The 21,344-nt window shown below is 47.0% G+C and overlaps 2 long non-coding RNA genes across 5 annotated transcripts in view; both read right to left on the reverse strand.

Annotated features, from left to right (window-relative positions):
• The window catches only part of LOC125964187 (uncharacterized), a 1,110,464-nt gene that overhangs the window by 9,809 nt on the left and 1,079,311 nt on the right, over positions 1 to 21,344 (reverse strand). The window lies entirely within an intron of this gene.
• Positions 1 to 21,344, reverse strand: part of LOC125964186 (uncharacterized) — a 546,888-nt gene that overhangs the window by 532 nt on the left and 525,012 nt on the right. The window lies entirely within an intron of this gene.

Consider the following 21,344-nt stretch of genomic DNA (forward strand, 5'->3'; position numbering starts at 1 on the left):
ACCAAGCAAGCTTTCAAAGGAAATCTGCACTACAATGAAGTCTCACTGCCCCCCGGTCAAAAGGGCCATCTGAAAAAAGTGTAAAATCCAGAAAAGCAGGACATGCCATGGATAACTGGGAGCCTTGTTATGCTGATGGGCGTGATGTAAATTGCCAACAGACACTCTGGAGAAGTGTATGGTGTTTCCTGAAACATCTAAAAAACAGAGCAACATAGCCTAGGGCACTTCCACTTATGGTCCTATAGCTTAGGGAAATTAAAATCAAAAAGACACAGCCACCCCAAAGTTTGGGACGGCTCTGTTTACAAGAACCTCGTTTAGGGTACAAGTTCAATATCACAGAAAGCGAAAAATGGTAAAGTCGTTGTGGTACTTACGTACAATGCAATATCACTCAGCAATGAAATCTATGTCATCAGGCCCGTAGCAGCATAATGAGTGGATTCTGGTACGATGATTCTAAGTGAAATAAGTAACACAGAAAAAGAAACATCATAAGATATCACTACTACACAGAATGTAAACTTGGCTACACAGGAAGTGAATTACAAAGCAGAACAGGGTCTCAAATGTAGAAAACCAACTTATGCTTGCTTAAGGGGAAAGGTGAGTTGGGGTGCTGCATAAAACAAGAGATTGAAATTAGCACAGATACCGTTCCATAAGCCAAATATGTAATAGACAAGAACTACTCCTTGCTCAATGAAGTGGACTCAACACCCCATATTAAACGCCTAAGAATATACCTGACTAGTAACAATCTTAAAACCTATGGATTTATATGTCTCCGAAAGAGAATCAAGCGTGTGTACAGCGGCATAAACGCAGCAGTGATAGGATTGGTGAGGTTCGGTGAGCAAATACAGACCCTTTGAAGTCATATTGCATGGTACCCATTCCATGGGTCTCAACTCTCCAGGTTTAAGGGATTCTTCCTTAAGCTAAAACATGCATGTGGAACCCAGAGTATGATCCACCGTGTGATCGGGAAACGTGTTCAAATGTGTCTCAGTTTTCTTCCCCTGGTACTTGGGTGCAACATTCCAGACGCTTTACTAACACTCTCCCCACTTGGAGAGTCAGTGCCTTTAACCTCCTGTTTGGCCCAGTTTGCAATTTCTGCGTTAGATGAACAGGAATCGGGAGAACCAATGAGATACTAGATGGAGGTGTCTGGACGGGCAAATTTAACTCTCATTTCCCACCAGGAAGAGGAATTAACCAAAGGCTCAGCGTGCCATGCCGTATCCACAGTAGGGGCTGAAGCAATCCTGCAGTGTTGCGGTCAGATCACAAGAAAGCGAGTTGAAGAAAGGAGCTCAGGGGCACTGTAATTCACAAACCTGCAGAGTTATAAATGACAGCTATCGTCCAAAAATATATTGAAGTAAGGCTGCCAAGAGTACTTGAAAGCGGGGCAGAATTGCAGGAAACCGACTTCAGGAGGTAGACTGGAATTGCATGTAAAGCATAGGAAAAGAGGCAGAACGTCCACAATGATGCACTTGGCCAAAAAGGGCGTATACGTTTTTTCCTGAATATATTCAGGAAAAAACGCATACGCACTTTTCGGCCAACCAAGCAAGCTTGCAAAGGAAATCTGCACTACAATGAAGTCTCACGGCCCCCCGGTCAAAAGGGCCATCTGAAAAAAGTGTAAAATCCAGAAAGGCAGGAAAGGCCATAGAGAACTGGGAGCCTTGTTATGCTGATGGGCGGGATGTAAGTTGCCAACAGCCACTCTGGAGAAGTGTATGGTGTTTCCTGAAACATCTAAAAAACAAAGCAACAGAGCCTAGGGCACTTCCACTTACGGTCCTATAGCTTAGGGAAATTAAAATCAAAAAGACACAGCCACCCCAAAGTTTTGGACGGCTCTGTTTACAAGAACCTCGTTTACGGTACAAGTTCAATATCGCAGAAAGCAAAAAATGGATAAAGAAGTTGTGGTACTTACGTACAATGCAATATCACTCAGCAATGAAATCTATGACATCAGGCCCGTAGCAGCATAATGAGTGGATTCAGGTACGATGATTCTAAGTGAAATAAGTCACACAGAAAAAGAAACATCATAAGATATCACTACTACACGGAATGTAAACTTGGCTACACAGGAACTGAATTACAAATCAGAAGAGCGTCTCAAATGTATAAAACCAACTTATGCTTGCTTAAGGGGAAAGGTGAGTTCGGGTGCTGCATAAAACCAGAGATTGAAATTAGCACAGACACCGTTCCATAAGCCAAATATGTAATAGACAAGAGCTACTCCTTGTTCAACGAAGTGGACTCAACACCCCATATTAAACGCCTAAGAATATACCTGACTAGTAAGAATCTTAAAACCTATGGATTTATATGTCTCCGAAAGAGAATCAAGCGTGTGTACAGCGGCATAAACACAGCAGTGATAGGATTGGTGAGGTTCGGTGAGCAAAGGCACACCCTTTGAAGTCATATTGCATATTACCCATTCCATGGGTCTCAACTCTCCAGGTTTAAGGGATTCTTCCTTCAGCTAAAACATGCATGTGGAACCCAGTGTATGATCCACCGTGTGATCGGGAAATGTGTTCAAATGTGTCTCAGTTTTCGTCCCCTGGTACTCGGGTGCAACATTCCAGACGCTTTACTAACACTCTCCCCACTTGGAGAGTCAGTGCCTTTAACCTACTTTTTGGCCCAGTTTGCAATTTCTGCGGAAAATGAACAGGAATATGGAGAACCAATGAGAGACTAGCTAGAGGTGTCTGGACGGGCAAATTTAACTCTACTTTCCCACCAGGAAGAGGAATTAACCAAAGGCTCAGCGTGCCGTGCCGGAACAACAGTAGGGCCTGAAGCAATCCTGCGGTGTTGCGGCGAGCTCACAAGAAAGCGAGTTGAAGAAAGGAGCTCAGGGACACTGTAATTCACAAACCTGCAGAGTTATAAATGACAGCTATCATCCAAAAATATGTTGAAGTAAGGATGCCAAGAGGACTTGAAAGCAGGTTAGAATTGCAGGAAACCGATTTCAGGAGGTAGACTGGAATTGCATGTAAAGCATAGGAAAAGAGGCAGAACGTCCACAATGATGCACTTGGCCAAAAACGGCGTATGCGTTTTTTTCTGAATATATTCAGGAAAAAATGCATACGCCATTTTTGGCCAACCAAGCAAGCTTGCAAAGGAAATCTGCACTACAATGAAGTCTCACTGGCCCCCGGTCAAAAGGGCCATCTGAAAAAAGTGTAAAATCCAGAAAGGCAGGACAGGCCATGGAGAACTGGGAGCCTTGTTATGCTGATGGGCAGGATGTAAATTACCAACAGCCACTCTGGGGAAGTGTATGGTGTTTCCTGAAACATCTAAAAAACAAAGCAACAGAGCCTAGGGCACTTCCACTTATGGTCCTATAGCTTAGGGAAATTAAAATCAAAAAGACACAGCCACCCCAAAGTTTGGGACGGCTCTGTTTACAAGAACCTCATTTACGGTACAAGTTCAATATCACAGACAGCAAAAAATGGATAAAGAAGTTGTGGTACTTACGTACAATGCAATATCACTCAGCAATGAAATCTATGTCATCAGGCCCGTAGCAGCATAATGAGTAGATTCAGGTACAATGATTCTAAGTGAAATAAATCACATAGAGAAAGAAACATCATAAGATATCACTAATGCACGGAATGTAAACTTGGCTACACAGGAACTGAAGTACAAAACAGAACAGGCTCTCAAATGTAGAAAAACAACTTATGCTTGCTTAAGGGGAAAGGTGAGTTGGGGTGCTGCATAAAACCAGAGATTGAAATTAGCACAGATACCGTTACATAAGCCAAATATGTCATAGACAAGAGGTACTCCTTGGTCAACGAAGTGGACTCAAGACGCCATAATAAACGCCTAAGAATATACCTGACTAGTAAGAATCTTAAAACCTATGGATTTATATGTCTCCGAAAGAGAATTAAGTGTGTGTACAGCAGCATAAACGCAGCAGTGATAGGATTGGTGAGGTTCAGTGAGCAAATGCAGACCCTTTGAAGTCATATTGCATGGTACCCATTCCATGGGTCTCAACTCTCCCGGTGTAAGTGATTCTTCCTTCAGCTAAAACATGCATGTGGAACCCAGAGTATGATCCACCTTGTGATCGGGAAACGTGTTCAAATGTATCTCATTTTTCATCCCCTGCTACTCGGTGCAACTTTCCAGACGCTTTACTAACACTCTCCCCACTTGGAGAGTCAGTGCCTTTAACCTCCTGTTTGGCCCAGTTTGCAATTTCTGTGGAAAATGAACAGGAATAGGGAGATCCAATGAGAGACCAGCTGGAGGTGTCTGGACGGGCAAATTTAACTCTCATTTCGCACCAGGAAGAGGAATTAACCAAAGGCTCAGCGTGCCGTGCCGGAACCACAATAGGGCCTGAAGCCATCCTGTGGTGTTGCGGCCAGCTCACAAGAAAGCGAGTTGAAGAAAGGAGCTCAGGGGCACTGTAATTCACAAACCTGCAGAGTTATAAATGACAGCTATCGTCCAAAAATATATTGAAGTAAGGCTGCCAAGAGGACTTGAAAGTGGGGAAGAATTGCAGGAAACCGATTTCAGGAGGTAGATTGGAATTGCATGTAAAGCATAGGAAAAGAGGCAGAACGTCCACAATGATGCACTTCACTAAAAAGGGCGTATGCGTTTTTTCCTGAATATATTCAGGAAAAAACGCATACGCCCTTTTTGGCCAACCAAGCAAGCTTGCAAATGAAATCTGCACTACAATGTAGTCTCTCCGCCCCACGTTCAAAAGGGCCATCTGAAAAAAGTGTAAAATCCAGAAAGGCAGGACAGGCCATGGAGAACTGGGAGCCTTGTTATGCTGATGGGTGGGATGTAAATTGCCAACAGCCACTGTGGAGAACTGTATGGTGTTTCCTGATACACCCAAAAAACAAAGCAATAGAGCCTAGGGCATTTCCACTTATGGTCCTATAGCTTAGGGAAATTAAAATCAAAAAGAGACAGCCACCCCAAAGTTAGGGACGGCTCTGTTTACAAGAACCTCATTTACGGTACAAGTTCAATATCGCAGAAAGCGAAAAATGGATAAAGAAGATGTGGTACTTACGTACAATGCAATATCACTCAGCAATGAAATCTACGTCATCAGGCCCGTAGCAGCATAATGAGTGGATTCAGGTACGATGCTTCTACGTGAAATAAGTCACACAGAAAAAGAAACATCATAAGATATCACTACTACACGGAATGTAAACTTGGCTACACAGGAACTGAATTACAAAACAGAACAGGGTCTCAAATGTAGAAAAACAACTTATGCTTGCTTAAGGGGAAAGGTGAGTTGGGGTGCTGCATAAAACCAGAGATTGAAATTAGCACAGATACCGTTCCATAAGCCAAATATGTAATAGACAAGAGCTACTCCTTGCTCAACGAAGTGGACTCAACACCCCATATTAAACGCCTAAGAATATACCTGACTAGTAAGAATCTTAAAACGTATGGATTTGTATGTCTCCGAAAGAGAATCAAGCGTGTGTACAGCCATATATATGCAGCAGTGATAGGATTGGTGAAATTCGGTGAGCAAATGCAGACCCTTTGAAGTCACATTGCATGGTACCCATTCCATGGGTCTCAACTCTGCAGGTTTAAGGGATTCTTCCTTCAGCTAAAACATGCATGTGGAACCCAGAGTATGATCTACCATGTGATCGGGAAACGTGTTCAAATGTGTCTCAGTTTTCGTCCCCTGGTACTCGGGTGCAACATTCCAGATGCTTTACTAACACTCTCCCCACTTGAAGAGTCAGTGCCTTTAACCTCCTGCTTGGCCCAGTTTGCAATTTCTGTGGAAAATGAACAGGAATAGGGAGATCCAATGAGAGACTAGCTGGAGGTGTCTGGACGGGCAAATTTAACTCTCATTTCCCACCAGGAAGAGGAATTAACCAAAGGCTCAGCGTGCCGTGCCGGAACCACACTAGGGCCTGAAGCAATCCTGCAGTGTTGCGGCCACCTCACAAGAAAGCGAGTTGAAGAAAGGAGGTCAGGGGCACTGTCATTCACAAACCTGCAGAGTTATAAGTGACAGCTATCGTCCAAAAATATATTGAAGTAAGGCTGCCAAGCGGACTTGAAAGCGGGGCAGAATTGCAGGAAACCGATTTCAGGAGGTAGACTGGAATTGCATGTAAAGCATAGGAAAAGAGGCAGAACGTCCACAATGATGCACTTGGCCCAAAAGGGCATATGCGTTTTTTCCTGAATATATTCAGGAAAAAACGCATATGCCCTTTATGGCCAACCAAGCAAGCTTGCAAAGGAAATCTGCACTACAATGAAGTCTCACTTCTCCCTGGTTAAAAGGGCCATCTGAAAAAAGTGTAAAATAGAGAAAGGCAGGACATGCCATGGAGAACTGGGAGCCTTGTTATGCTGATGGGCGGGATGTAAATTGCCAACAGCCACTCTGTGGAAGTGTATGGTGTTTCCTGAAACATCTAAAAAACAAAGCAACAGAGCCTAGGCATTTCCACTTATGGTCCTATAGCTTAGGGAAATTAAAATCAAAAAGAGACAGCCATCCCAAAGTTTGCAATGGCTCTGTTTACAAGAACCTCTTTTACGGTACAAGTTCAATATCACAGAAAGCGAAAAATGGATAAAGGAGTTGTGGTACTTACGTACAATGCAATATAACTCAGCAATGAAATCTATGTCATCAGGCCCGTAGCAGCATAATGAGTAGATTCAGGTACAATGATTCTAAGTGAAATAAATCACACAGAGAAAGAAACATCATAAGTTATCACTAATACATGGAACGTAAACTTGGCTACACAGGAACTGAATTGCAAAACAGAACAGGCTCTCAAATGTAGAAAAACAACTTATGCTTGCTTAAGGGGAAAGGTGAGTTGGGGTGCTGCATAAAACCAGAGATTGAAAGTATCACAGATACCGTTCCATAAGCCAAATATGTCATAGACAAGAGGTACTCGTTGCTCACCGAAGTGGACTCAAGACGCCATATTAAACGCCTAAGAATATACCTGACTAGTAAGAATCTTAAAACCTATGGATTGATATGTCTCCGAAAGAGAATTAAGTGTGTGTACAGCAGCATAAACGCAGCAGTGATAGGATTGGTGAGGTTCGGTGAGCAAATGCAGACCCTTTGAAGTCATATTGCATGGTACCCATTCCATGGGTCCCAACTCTCCCGGTGTAAGGGATTCTTCCTTCAGCTAAAACATGCATGTGGATCCGAGAGTATGATCCACCTTGTGATCGGGAAACGTGTACAAATGTATCTCATTTTTCGTCCCCTGCTACTCGGTGCAACTTTCCAGACGCTTTACTAACACTCTCCCCACTTGGAGAGTCAGTGCCTTTAACCTCCTGTTTGGCCCAGTTTGCAATTTCTTCGGAAGATGAACAGGAATAAGGAGAAGCAATGGGAGACTATCTGTAGGTGTCTGGACGGGCAAATTTAACTCTCATTTCCCACCAGGAAGAAGAATGAACCAAAGGCTCCGCGTGCCGTGCTGGAACTAGATTAAGGCCTGAAGAGATCCTGCAGTTTTGCGGCCAGCTCACAAGAAATCGAGTTGAAGAAAGGAGCTGAGGGGCACTGTAATTCACAAACCTGCGGAGTTATAAATGACAGCTATCATCCAAAATTATACTGAAGGAAGGCTGCGAAGAGGACTTGAATGCGGGGCAGAATTCCTGGAAACCGATTACAGAAGGTACACGGGAGTCACTCTTAAAGCATAGGAAAAGAGACAGAACTTTGAAAATAATGCACTTGACAAAAAAGGGCATATGTGTTTTATCCAGAGCTCTCATAACTGAGGGGAGGTGATTCCCAGCAGGCTCCAACTGCCACCTGAGGGCTCACATTGCCAAGGCAACGTGAGCAAGCCAGGCAGCAGTTACCTCACAGCAGAGGTCCCACCTCACAGAAGGGTGAGAAACCCAGCCAACATCAGACTCTCACCAGCGGGCCCACATCACCAAGGGGATGGGAACCAGGCAGGAGTGTCTTCACACCAGTGAGGTCACATCATCGAAAGGTGAGGTACTCAGCACATGTGTCCTCAAACCAGAGGACCCACAACACCAAGGGCCTCGGGGTGAGGCAGGCAGGAGTAGCCTCACAACACTGGGCCCATAGAATAAAAATGTGAGGAATCCAGCAGTTGGAACCTCCCAGCAGGCGGCCCAGAGCACCGAGGCTATGGGATCCAGGCCACAGTGAACTCACAGAAGAGGGCCCATGTCATGAAACTGAGCATCCCAGCCATTGGGACCTCAGAGCAGGAGGCCCACATCCCCATGGGGATGGAAATCTGGTAGGAGTGTCCTCGCACCACTGAGATCGTATCAGAAAATTTTGGGCGACCAGCAGTTAGGGCCTGACGCCAGAGGACCCTCATCACCAAGGGAAGGAGGCTCCCAGCAGGCTCCAACTGCCACCAGAGGGCTGACGTCGCCAAGGCGATGTGTGCCAACCAGGCACGAATGACCTCACAGCAGAGGGCCCACCTCAGAGAAGTGTGACGAACCCAGTCAGGATCAGACTCGCACCAGAGGGCCCACATCACCAAATGGATTGGAACCAGGCAGGAGTGTACTCACGTGAGTAGGGCCACATCATGTAAAGGTGAGGAACCCAGAACATGTGGCTTCAAACCATAGGACACCCATCAGCAAGGGGCTGGGAGTGAGGCAGGAAGGAGGAGCCTCATAACAGAGGGCCCAAAAATAAGAAAGGTGAGGAATCCAGCAGTTGGAACCTCCCAGCAGGCGGCCCAGAGCACAGAGGCTAGGGGATCCAGGCCAGAGTGAACTAACACCAGACAGCCCACATCATGAAACTGTGAGCAACCCAGACATTGGGACCTCAGAGCAGAAGGCCCACATCCCCATGGTGATGGGAACATGACAGGAGTGTCCTGGCATCACTGGGCTCACATCAGAAAACGTGGGGTGCTCAGAAGTTAGGGCCTGACGCTAGAGGGCACTCATCACCGAGAGGAGGAGGCTCCCAGCAGGCTCCAGCTGCCACCAGAGGGCCAACGTCGCCAAGGCGATGTGTGCCAGCCCGGCAGGAGTGACCTCACAGCAGAGGGCCCACCTCACAGAAGGGTGAGGAACACAGCCAGGATCAGACTCTCACCAGAGGGCCCACATCACCAAGGGGATGGGAACCAGGCAGGAGTGTCCCCACACCAGTGGGACAACATCATCGAAAGGTGAGGATCCCAGCACATGTAGCCTCAAACCACAGGAACCACATCACCAAGGGGTTCAGAATGAGGCTGGCAGGACCGGCCTCACAACACAGGGCCCATAGAATATAAAAGTTGAGGAATCCAGCAGTTGGAACCTCCCAGCAAGTGGCCCAGAGCACCGAGGCTATGGGATCCAGGCCGCAGTGAACTCACAGCAGAGGGCCCACATCATGAACCTGTGAGCAGCCCAGCTGTTGGGACCTCAGAACAGAAGGCCCACATCCCCATTGGGATGGGAACCTGGCAGGAGTGGCTTCGCACCACTTAGCACATATCAGAAAATGTTAGGAGCCCAGCAGTTAGGGCCTGACGCCAGGGGCCCCTCATAACTGAGGGGAGGAGACTCCCAGCAGGTTCCAACTGTCAACAGAGGGCCCACGTCTACAAGGTGGCATGCGCCAGCCAGGCAGTAGTGACCTCACAGCAGAGGGCCTATCTCACAGAAGGGTGAGGAACCGAGGCAGGATGAGACTCTCACCAGAGGGCCCACAACACCAAGGGGATGGGAACCAGTCAGGACTGTCCTCCCACCAGTGGGGCCACATCATCGAAAGGTGAGGAACCCAGCACATGTGGCCTCATATCAGAGGACATACATCACAAAGGGGATGGGAGTGAGGCAGGTAGGAGTAGCCTAAAAACAGAGGTCCCAAAGAATAAAAAAAGTGAGGAATCCAGCAGTTGGAACCTCCCAGCAGGCGGCCGAGAGCACAGAAGCTATGGGATGCAGGCAGGAGTGAACTAACAGCAGAGAGCCCACATCATGAAACTGTGAGCAACCCAGGCGTTGGGACCTCAGAGCAGAAAGCCCACATCCCCATGGGGATGGGAACCTGACAGGAGTGTCCTGGCATCACTGGGCTCACATCAGAAAACGTGGGGAGCCCAGCAGTTAGGGCCTGATGCTAGAGGGCCATCATCACCGAGAGCAGGAGGCTCCCAGCAGGTTCCATGTGCCAACAGAGGGCCCACGTCGCCAAGGTGATGTGTGCAAGTCAGGCAGGATTGACCACACAGCAGAGGGCCTACCTCACAGAAGAGTGAGGAACCCAGCCAGGATAAGACTGTCACCAGAAGGCCCACATCACCAAGGGGATGGGAACCAGGCAGGAGTGTCCTCACACCAGTGGGGCCACATCATTGAAAGTTGCGGAACGCAGCACATGTGGCCTCAAACCAGAAGACCCACATCACGAAGGGGTTGCGAGTGAGGCAGGCAGGAGGAGCATCACAACACAGGACCCATAGAATACAAAAGTTGAGGAATCGAGCAGTTGGAACCTCCCAGCAGGCGGCCAAGAGCACAGAGGCTGTGGGATCCAGGCCACAGTGAACTAACACCAGAGAGCCCACATCATGAAATTGTGATCAACCCAGCCGTTGGAACCTCAGAGCAGAAGGCCCACATCCCCATGGAGATGGGAACCTAAGAGGAGTGCCCGAGCATCACTGGGCTCACTAAGAAAAGTTGGGGAGCCCAGCAGTTAGGGCCTGACGTCAGAGGGCCCTCACCACAGAGGTGAGAAGGCTCCCAGCAGGGTCCAAGTGCCACCTGAGGGCTCATGTCAACAAGGCGAGGTGAGCAAGCCAGGCAAGAGTTACCTGATCGTAGAGGGCCCACCTCACAGATGGGTGAGGAACCCAGCCAGGATCAGACTCTCACCAGAGGGTCCACATCACAAAGGGGATGGGAACCAGTCAGGATTATCCTCACACCAGTGGGGCCTCATCATCTTAAGGTGAGGAACCCAGCACATGTGTCCTCAAACCAGAGGACTCACATCACCAAGGGCCTTGGAGTGAGGCAGGCAGGAGTAGCCTCACAACACAGGGCACATAATATAAAAACATGAGGATTCCAGCATTTAGACCTTCCAGCAGGCGGCCCAGAACACCGAGGCTATGGGATCCAGGCCACAGTGAACTCACAGCAGAGGACCCACATCATAAAACTGTGAGCAACCCTGGCGTTGGGACCTCAGCACAGAAGGCCCACATCCCCATGGGAATGGGAACCTGGCTGGAGTGTCCTCGCACCACTGGGCGCACATCAGAAAACGTGGGGAGCCCACCATTTAGGGCCTGATGCCAGAGGGCCGTCATCACCGAGAGGAGGAGGCACTCTGCATGCTCCAACTGCCATCAGAGGGCTCACATCTCCAAGGTGACGTGTGCCAGCCAGGCAGGAGTGACCTCACAGCAGAGGGCCTACCTCACAGAACGTTGAGGAACCCAGCCAGGATTAGACTCTTGCTAGAGGGCCCACCTCACCAAGGGGATGGGAACCAGGCAGGAGTGTCCTCACACGAGTGGGGCCACATCATCGAAAGGTGAGGAACGCAGCACATGTGGCCTCAAGCCATAGGACAGTCATCACCAAGGGGCTGGCAGTGAGGCAGGCAGGAGGAGCCTCACAACAGAGGGCACATAGAATAAAAAAGTTGAGGAATCCAGCAGTTGGGACCTCCCAGCAGGCAGCTCAGAGCACCGACGATAAGGGATCCTTGCCGGAGTGAACTCACAGCAGAGGGCCCACATCATGGTACTGTGAGCAAGCCAGCCGTTTTGACCTCAGAGCAGAAGGCCCATATCCACATGGGGATGGGAACCTGGTAAGAGTGTCCTCACTCACTTGGCACACATCAGAAAATGTGGGGAGCCCAGCAGTTATGGCCTAAGGCAAGAGGGCCCTCATCACCGAGGGGAGGAGGATCCCAGCACACACCAACTGCCACCAGAGGGCCCACGTCGCCAAGGTGACGTGTGCCAGACAGGCATGATTGACCTCACAGCAGAGGGCCCACCTCACAGAAGGGTGAGGAACCCAGCCAGGATCAGACGCTCACCTGAGGGCCCACATTAGCAAGGGGATGGGAACCAGTCAGGACTGTCTTCCCTCCAGTGGGGCCACATCATCGAAAGGTGCGGAACCCAGCACATGTGGCCTCAAATCAGAGGACACATATCACAAAGGGAATGGGAGTGAGGCAGGCAGGAGTAGCCTAAAAACAGAGGGCCCAAAGAATAAGAAAGGTGAGGAATCCAGCAGTTGGAACCTCCCAGCAGGCGGCCGAGAGCACAGAAGCTATGGGATGCAGACAGGAGTGAACTAACAGCAGAGAGCCCACATCATGAAACTGTGAGCAACCCAGGCGTTGGGACCTCAGAGCAGAAGGCCCACATCCCAATGGGGATGTGAACCTGGCTGGAGTGTCCTCGCACCACTGGGCGCACATCACAAAATGTGGGGAGCCCAGCAGTTAGGGCCTGACGCCAGAGGGCCCTCATCACTGAGAGGAGGAGGCTCCCAGCAGGCTCCAAGTGCCACCAGAGGGCTCATGTCCACAAGGCGAGGTGAGCAAGCCAGGCAGGAGTGACCTCACAGCAGACGGCCCACCTCACAGATGGGTGAGGAACCCAGCCAGGATCAGACTCTCAACAGAGGGCCCACATCACCAAGGGGATGTGAACCAGGCAGGAGTCTCCTAAGACCATTGGTCCCACATCATCGAAAGGTGAGGAACCCAGCACATGTGGCCTCAAACTAGAAGACCCACATCACGAAGGGGCTGGGAGTGAGGCAGGCAGGAGGATCCTCACAACAGAGGGCCCAAAAAATTAAAAAAGTGAGGAATCCGGCAGTTGGAACCTCCCAGCAGGCGGCCAAGAGCACAGAGGCTATGGGATCCAGGCCTCTGTGAACTAACACCAGAGAGCCCACATCATGAAAATGTGAACAACCCAGCCATTGGGACCTCAGAGCAGAAGGCCCACATCCCCATGGAGATGGGATCCTAAGAGGAGTGCCAAAGCATCACTGGGCTCACTAAGAAAAGTTGGTGAGCCCAGCAGTTAGGGCCTGACGCAAGAGGGCCCTCATCACCGGGGGGAGGAGATTCCAAGCACGCTCCAACTGCCACCACACGGCTGACTTCACCAAGGCAATGTGTGCCAGCCATGCAGGAGTGACCTATCAGCAGAGGGTCTCCCTCACAGAAGGGTGAGGAACAGAGCCAGGAACAGACTCTCACCAGGGTGTCCACATAACCACGTGGATGAGAACCAGGCAGGAATGTCCTCACACTAGTGGGGCCACATCATCGAAAGGTGAGGAACCCAGCAAAGGTGGCCACAAACCAGAGGACCCACATCACCAAGGGGTTGAGAGTGATGTAGGTGTCTGGACGGGCATATTTAACACTCATTTCCCACCAGGAAGAGGAATTAACCAAAGGCTCAGTGTGCCCTGCCAGAAGCAGATTAGGGCCTGAAGCAGTCTTGCGGGTTTGCGGCCAGCTCACAAGAAAGCGAGTTGAAGAAAGGAGCTCAGGGGCACTGTCATTCACAAACCTGCAGAGTTATAAATGACAGCTATCGTCCAAAAATATATTGAAGTAAGGCTGCGAAGAGGACTTGAAAGCGGGGCAGAATTTCAGGAAACCGATTTCAGGAGGTAGACTGGATTTGCATTTAAAGCATAGGAAAAGAGGCAGAACATCGACAATGATGCACTTGGCAAAAAAGGGCGTATGAGTTTGTTCCTGAATATATTCAGGAAAAAACACATACGCCCTTTTTGGCAAACCAAGCAAGCTTGCAATGGAAATCCGAACTACTATGAAGTGTCACTTCCCCCCGGTCTAAAGGGCCATCTGAGAAAAGTGTAAAATCCAGAAAGGCAAGACAGGCCATGGGGAAAAAGTAGCCTTGTTATGCTGATGGGCGGGATGTAAATTGCCAACAGCCACTCTGGAGAAGTGTATGGTGTTTCCTGATACATCTGAAAAACAAAGCAACAGAGTCTAGGGCATTTCCACTTATGGTCCTATAGCTTAGAGAAATTAAAATCAAAAAGACACAGCCACCCCAAAATTTGGGATGGCTCTGTTTACAGGAACCTCTTCTACAGTACAAGTTAAATATCCCAGAGAACAAATAATTGATAAAGAAGTTGCGGTACTTATGTACAACAGAATACAACTCAGCAATGAAATCTGTGTCACCAGGCCTGTACCAGCATAATGAGTGGATTGAGGCACGATGATTCTAAGTGAAATAAGTCACACAGAAAAAGAAACATCATAAGGTATCACTACTACACGGAATGTAAACTTGGCTACACAGGAACTGAATTACAAAACAGAACAGGGTCTCAAATGTAGAAAACCAACTTATGCGTGCTTAAGGGGAAAGGTGAGTTGGGGTGCTGCATAAAACCAGAGATTGAAAGTAGCACAGATACCGTTCCATAAGCCAAATATGTAATAGACAAGAGCTACTCCTTGCTCAACGAAGTGGACTCAAAACCCCATATTAAACGCCTAAGTATATACCTGACTAGTAAGAATCTTAAAACCTATGGATTTATATGTCTCCGAAAGAGAATCAAGCGTGTGTACACTGACATAAACGCAGCAGTGATAGGATTGGTGAGGTTCGGTGAGCAAATGCAGACCCTTTGAAGTCATATTGCATGGTACCCATTCCATGGGTCTCAACTTTCCAGGTTTAAGGGATTCTTCCTTCAGCTAAAACATGCATGTGGAACCCAGAGTATGATCCACCGTGTGATCGGGAAACGTGTTCAAATGTGTCTCAGTTTTCGTCCCCTGGTACTCGGGTGCAACATTCCAGACGCTTTACTAACACTCTACCCACTTGGAGAGACAGTGCCTTTAACCTCCTGTTTGGCCCAGTTTGCAATTTCTGTGGAAAATGAACAGGAATAGGGAGATCCAATGAGAGACCAGCTGGAGGTGTCTGGACGGGCAAATTTAACTCTCATTTCCCACCAGGAAGAGGAATTAACCAAAGGCTCAGCGTGCCGTGCCGGAACCACACTAGGGCCTGAAGCAATCCTGCGGTGTTGCGGCCAGCTCACAAGAAAGCGAGTTGAAGAAAGGAGCTCAGGGGCACTGTAATTCACAAACCTGCAGAGTTATAAATGACAGCTATCGTCCAAAAATATATTGAAGTAAGGCTGCCAAGAGGACTTGAAAGTGGGGAAGAATTGCAGGAAACCGATTTCAGGAGGTAGATTGGAATTGCATGTAAAGCATAGGAAAAGAGGCAGAACGTCCACAATGATGCACTTCACCAAAAAGGGCATATGCGTTTTTTCCTGAATATATTCAGGAAAAAACGCATACGCCCTTTTTGGCCAACCAAGCAAGCTTGCAAAGGAAATCTGCACTACAATGTAGTCTCTCCGCCCCACGTTCAAAAGGGCCATCTGAAAAAAGTGTAAAATCCAGAAAGGCAGGACAGGCCATGGAGAACTGGGAGCCTTGTTATGCTGATGGGTGGGATGTAAATTGCCAACAGCCACTCTGGAGAACTGTATGGTGTTTCCTGATACATCCAAAAAACAAAGCAATAGAGCCTAGGGCACTTCAACTTATGGTCCTATAGCTTAGGGAAATTAAAATCAAAAAGAGACAGCCACCCCAAAGTTTGGGACGGCTCTGTTTACAAGAACCTCATTTACGGTACAAGTTCAATATCGCAGAAAGCGAAAAATGGATAAAGAAGTTGTGCTACTTACGTACAATGCAATATCACTCAGCAATGAAATCTACGTCATCAGGCCCGTAGCAGCATAATGAGTGGATTCAGGTACGATGCTTCTACGTGACATAAGTCACACAGAAAAAGAAACATCATAAGATATCACTACTACACGGAATGTAAACTTGGCTACACAGGAACTGAATTACAAAACAGAACAGGGTCTCAAATGTAGAAAATCAACTTATGCTTGCTTAAGGGGAAAGATGAGTTGGGGTGCTGCATAAAACCAGAGATTGAAATGAGCACAGATACCATTCCATAAGCCAAATATATAATAGACAAGAGCTACACCTTGCTCAACGAAGTGGACTCAACACCCCATATTAAATGCCTAAGAATATACCTGACTGGTAAGAATCTTAATACCTATGGATTTATATGTCTCCGTAAGAGAGTCAAGCATGTGTAGAGCAGCATAAACGCAGCAGTGATAGGATTGGTGAGGTTCGGTGAGCAAATGCAGACCCTTTGAAGTCATATTGCATGGTACCCATTCCATGGGTCTCAACTCTCCTGGTTTAAGGGATTCTTCCTTCAGCTAAAACATGCATGTGGAACCCAGAGTATGATCCACCGTGTGATCGGGAAATGTGTTCAAATGTGTCTCAGTTGTTGTCTCCTGGTACTCGGGTGCAACATTCCAGACGCTTTACTAACACTCTCCCCACTTGGAGAGTCAGTGCCTTTAACCTCCTGTTTGGCCCAGTTTGCAATTTCTGCGGAAAATGAACAGGAATAGGGAGAACCAATGAGAGACTAGCTGGAGGTGTCTGGACGGGCAAATTTATCTCTCATTTCCCACCAAGAAGAGGAATTAAACAAAGGCTCAGCATGCCATGCCTGAACCACACTAGGGCCTGAAGCAATCCTGCGGTGTTGCGGCCAGCTCACAAGAAAGCAAGTTGAAGAAAGGAGCTCAGGGGCACTGTCATTGACAAACCTGCAGAGTTATAAATGACAGCTATCGTCCAAAAATATATTGAAGTAAGGCTGCCAAGAAGACTTGAAAGCGGGGCAGAATTGCAGGAAACCGATTTCAGGAGGTAGACTGCAATTGAATGTAAAGCATAGGAAAAGAGGCAGAACGTCCACAATGATGCACTTGTTCAAAAAGGGCGTATGAGTTTTTTCCTGAATATATTCAGGAAAAACGCATACGCCCTTTTTGGCCAACCAAGCAAGCTTGCAAATGAAATCTGCACTACAATGAAGTCTCACTGCCCACTGGTCAAAAGGGCCATCTGAAAAAAGTGTAAAAGCCAGAAAGGCAGGACAGGCCATGGAGAACTGGGAGCCTTGTTATGCTGATGGGCGGGATGTAAATTGCCAACAGCCACTCTTAAGAAGTGTATGGTGTTTCCTGAAATATCCAAAAAAAAAAGCAACAGAGACTAGGGCACTTCCACTTATGGTCCTATAGCTTAGGGAAATTAAAGTCAAAAAGACACAGCCACCCCAAAGTTTGGGACGGCTCTGTTTACAAGAACCTTGTTTATGGTACAAGTTTAATATCACAGAAAGCGAAAAATGGATAAAGAAGTTGTGGTACTTACGTACAATGCAATATCACTCAGCAATGAAATCTATGTCATCAGGCCCGTAGCAGCATAATGAGTGGATCCAGGTACGATGATTCTAAGTGAAATAAGTCACACAGAAAAAGAAACATCGTAAGATATCACTACTACACGGAATGTAAACTTGGCTACACAGGAACTGAATTACAAAACAGAACAGGGTCTCAAATGTAGAACACCAACTTATGCTTGCTTAAGGGGAAAGGTGAGTTGGGGTGCTGCATAAAACCAGAGATTGAAAGTATCACAGATACAGTTCCATAAGCCAAATATGTAATAGACAAGAGCTACACCTTGCTCAACAAAGTGGACTCAACACCCCATATTAAACGTCTAAGAATAAACGTGACTAGTAAGAATCTTAAAACCTATGGATTTGTATGTCTCCGAAAGAGAATCAAGCGTGTGTACAGCGGCAAAAACGCAGCAGTGATAGGATTGGTGAGGTTCGGTGAGCAAATGCAGACCCTTTGAAGTCATATTGCATGGTACCCATTCCATGGGTCTCAACTCTCCAGGTTTAAGGGATTCTTCCTTCAGCTAAAACATGCATGTGGAACCCAGAGTATGATGCACCGTGTGATCAGGAAATATGTTCAAATGTGTCTCAGTTTTCTTCCCCTGGTACTCAGGTGCAACATTCCAGACGCTTTACTAACACTCTCTCCACTTCGAGAGTCAATGCCTTTAACGTCCTGTTTGGCCGAGTTTGCAATTTCTGCGGAAAATGAACAGGAATAAGGAGAACCAATGAGAGACTAGCTGGAGGTGTCTGGACGGGCAAATTTAACTCTCATTTCCCACAAGGAAGAGGAATGAACCAAAGGCTCAGCGTGCCATGCCGGAACCACACTAGGGCCTGAAGCAATCCTGCAGTGTTGCGGCCAGCTCACAAGAAAGCGAGTTGAAGAAAGGAGCTCAGGGGCACTGTCATTCACAAACCTGCAGAGTTATAAATGACAGCTATCGTCCAAAAATATATTGAAGTAAGGCTGCCAAGAGGACTTGAATGCGGGGCAGAATTGCAGGAAACCGATTTCAGGAGGTAGACTTGAATTGAATGTAAAGCATAGGAAAAGAGGCAGAACATCCACAATGATGCACTTGGCTAAAAAGGGCGTATGCGTTTTTTCCTGAATATATTCAGGAAAAAAATCGTACGCACTTTTTGGCCAACCAAGCAAGGTTGCAAAGGAGATCTGCATTACTATGAAGTCTCACAGCCCCCAGGTCAAAAATGCCATCTGAAAAAAGTGTAAAATCCAGAAAGGCAGGACAGCCCATGGAGAACTGGGAGCCTTGTCATGCTGAAGGGCGGGATGAAAATTGCCAACAGCCACTCTTGAGAAGTGTATGGTGTTTCCTGAAACATCTACAAAACAAAGCAACAGAGCCTAGGGCACTTCCACTTATGGTCCTATAACTTAGGGAAATTAAAATCAAAAAGACACAGCCACACCAAAGTTTGGGACGGCTCTGTTTACAAGAACCTCGTTTACGGTACAAGTTCAATATCGCAGAAAGCAAAAAATGGATAAAAAAGTTGTGGTACTTACGTACAATGCAATATCACTCAGCAATGAAATCTATGTCATCAGGCCCGTAGCAGCATAATGAGTGGATTAACGTACGATGATTCTAAGTGAAATAAGTCACACAGAAAAAGAAACATCATAAGATATCACTACTACACGGAATGTAAACTTGGCTACACAGGAACTGAATTACAAAACAGAACAGGTTTACAAATGTAGAAAACCAACTTATGCGTGCTTAAGGGGAAAGGTGAGTTGGGGTGCTGCATAAAACCAGAGATTGAAATTAGCACAGATACCGTTCCATAAGCCAAATATGTAATAGACAAGAGCTACTCCTTGCTCAACGAAGTGCACTCAACACCCCATATTAAACGCCTAAGAATATACCTGACTAGTAAGAATCTTAAAACCTATGGATTTTTAAGTCTCCAAAAGAGAATCAAGCATGTGTACATCGGCATAAACGCAGCAGTGATAGGATGGGTGAGGTTCGGTGAGCAAATGCAGACCCTTTGAATTCATATTGCATGGTACCCATTCCATGGGTCTCAACTCTCCAGGTTTAAGGGATTCTTCCTTCAGCTAAAACATGCATGTGGAACCCAGAGTATGATCCACCGTGTGATCGGGAAATGTGTTCAAATGTGTCTCAGTTTTCGTCCCCTGGTACTCGGGTGCAACATTCCAGACGCTTTACTAACACTCTCCCCACTTGGAGAGTCAGTGCCTTTAACCTCCTGTTTGGTCCAGTTTGCAATTTCTGCGTAAAATGAACAGGAATAGGGAGAACCAATGAGAGACTAGCTGGAGTTGTCTGGACGGGCAAATTTAACTCTCATTTCCCACCAGGAAGAGGAATTAACCAAAGGCTCAGCGTGCCATGCCAGAACCACACTAGGGCCTGAAGCAATCCTGCGGTGTTGCGGCCAGCTCACAAGAAAGCGAGTTGAAGAAAGGAGCTCAGGGGCACTGTAATTCACAAACATGCAGAGTTATAAATGACAGCTATCGTCCAAAAATATATTGAAGTAAGGCTGCCAAGAGGACTTGAATGTGGGGCAGAATTGCAGGAAACTGATTTCAGGAGGTAGACTGGAATTGCATGTAAAGCATAGGAAAAGAGGCAGAACGTCCACAGTGATGCAGTTGACCAAAAAGGGCATATGCCTTTTTTCCAGAATATATTCAAGGAAAAACGCATACGCCATTTTTGGCCAACCAAGCAAGCTTGCAAAGGAAATCTGCACTACAATGAAGTCTCACTGCCCCCCGGTCAAAAGGGCCATCTGAAAAAAGTGTAAAATCCAGAAAGTCAGGACAGGCCATGGAGAACTGGGAGCCTTGTTATGCTGATGGGTGGGATGTAAATTGCCAACAGCCACTCTGGAGAAGTGTATGGTGTTTCCTGAAACATCTAAAAAACAAAGCAACAGAGCCTAGGGCACTTCCACTTATGGTCCTATAGCTTAGGGAAATTAAAGTCAAAAAGACACAGCCACCCCAATGTTTGGAATGGCTCTGTTTACAAGAACCTCGTTTACGGTACAAGTTCAATATCACAGAAAGTGAAAAATGGATAAAGAAGTTGTGGTACTTACGTACAATGCAATATCACTCAGCAATGAAATCTATGTCTTCAGGCCCGTAGAAGCATAATGAGTGGATTCAGGTACGATGATTCTAAGTGAAATAAGTCCCACAGAAAAAGAAACATCATAAGATATCACTACTACACGGAATGTAAACTTGGCTACAAAGGAACTGAATTACAAAACAGAACAGGGTCTCAAATGTAGAAAACCAACTTATGCTTGCTTAAGGGGGAAGGTGAGTTGGGGTGCTGCATAAAACCAGAGATTGAAATTAGCACAGATACCATTCCATAAGCCAAATATGTAACAGACAAGAGCTACTCCTTGCTCAACGAAGTGGACTCAACACCCCATATTAAACGCCTAGGAATATACCTGACTACTAAGAATCTTAAAACCTATGGATTTATATGTCTCCGAAAGAGAATCAAGCATGTGTACAGCGGCATAAATGCAGCAGTGATAGGATTGGTGAGGTTCGGTGAGCAAATGCAGACCCTTTGAAGTCATATTGCATGGTACCCATTCCATGGATCTCAACTCTGCAGGTTTAAGGGATTCTTCCTTCAGCTAAAACATGCATGTGGAACCCAGAGTATGATCCACCGTGTGATCGGGAAACGTGTTGAAATGTGTCTCAGTTTTCGTCCCCTGGTCCTCGGGTGCAACATTCCAGACGCTTTACTAACACTCTCCCAACTTGGAGAGTCAGTGCCTTTAACCTCCTGTTTGGCCCAGTTTGCAACTTCTGCG

The sequence above is a fragment of the Orcinus orca genome, chromosome 4 (genome assembly GCF_937001465.1).
Source record: "Orcinus orca chromosome 4, mOrcOrc1.1, whole genome shotgun sequence".
In the NCBI taxonomy this organism is placed as follows: Eukaryota; Metazoa; Chordata; class Mammalia; order Artiodactyla; family Delphinidae; genus Orcinus; species Orcinus orca.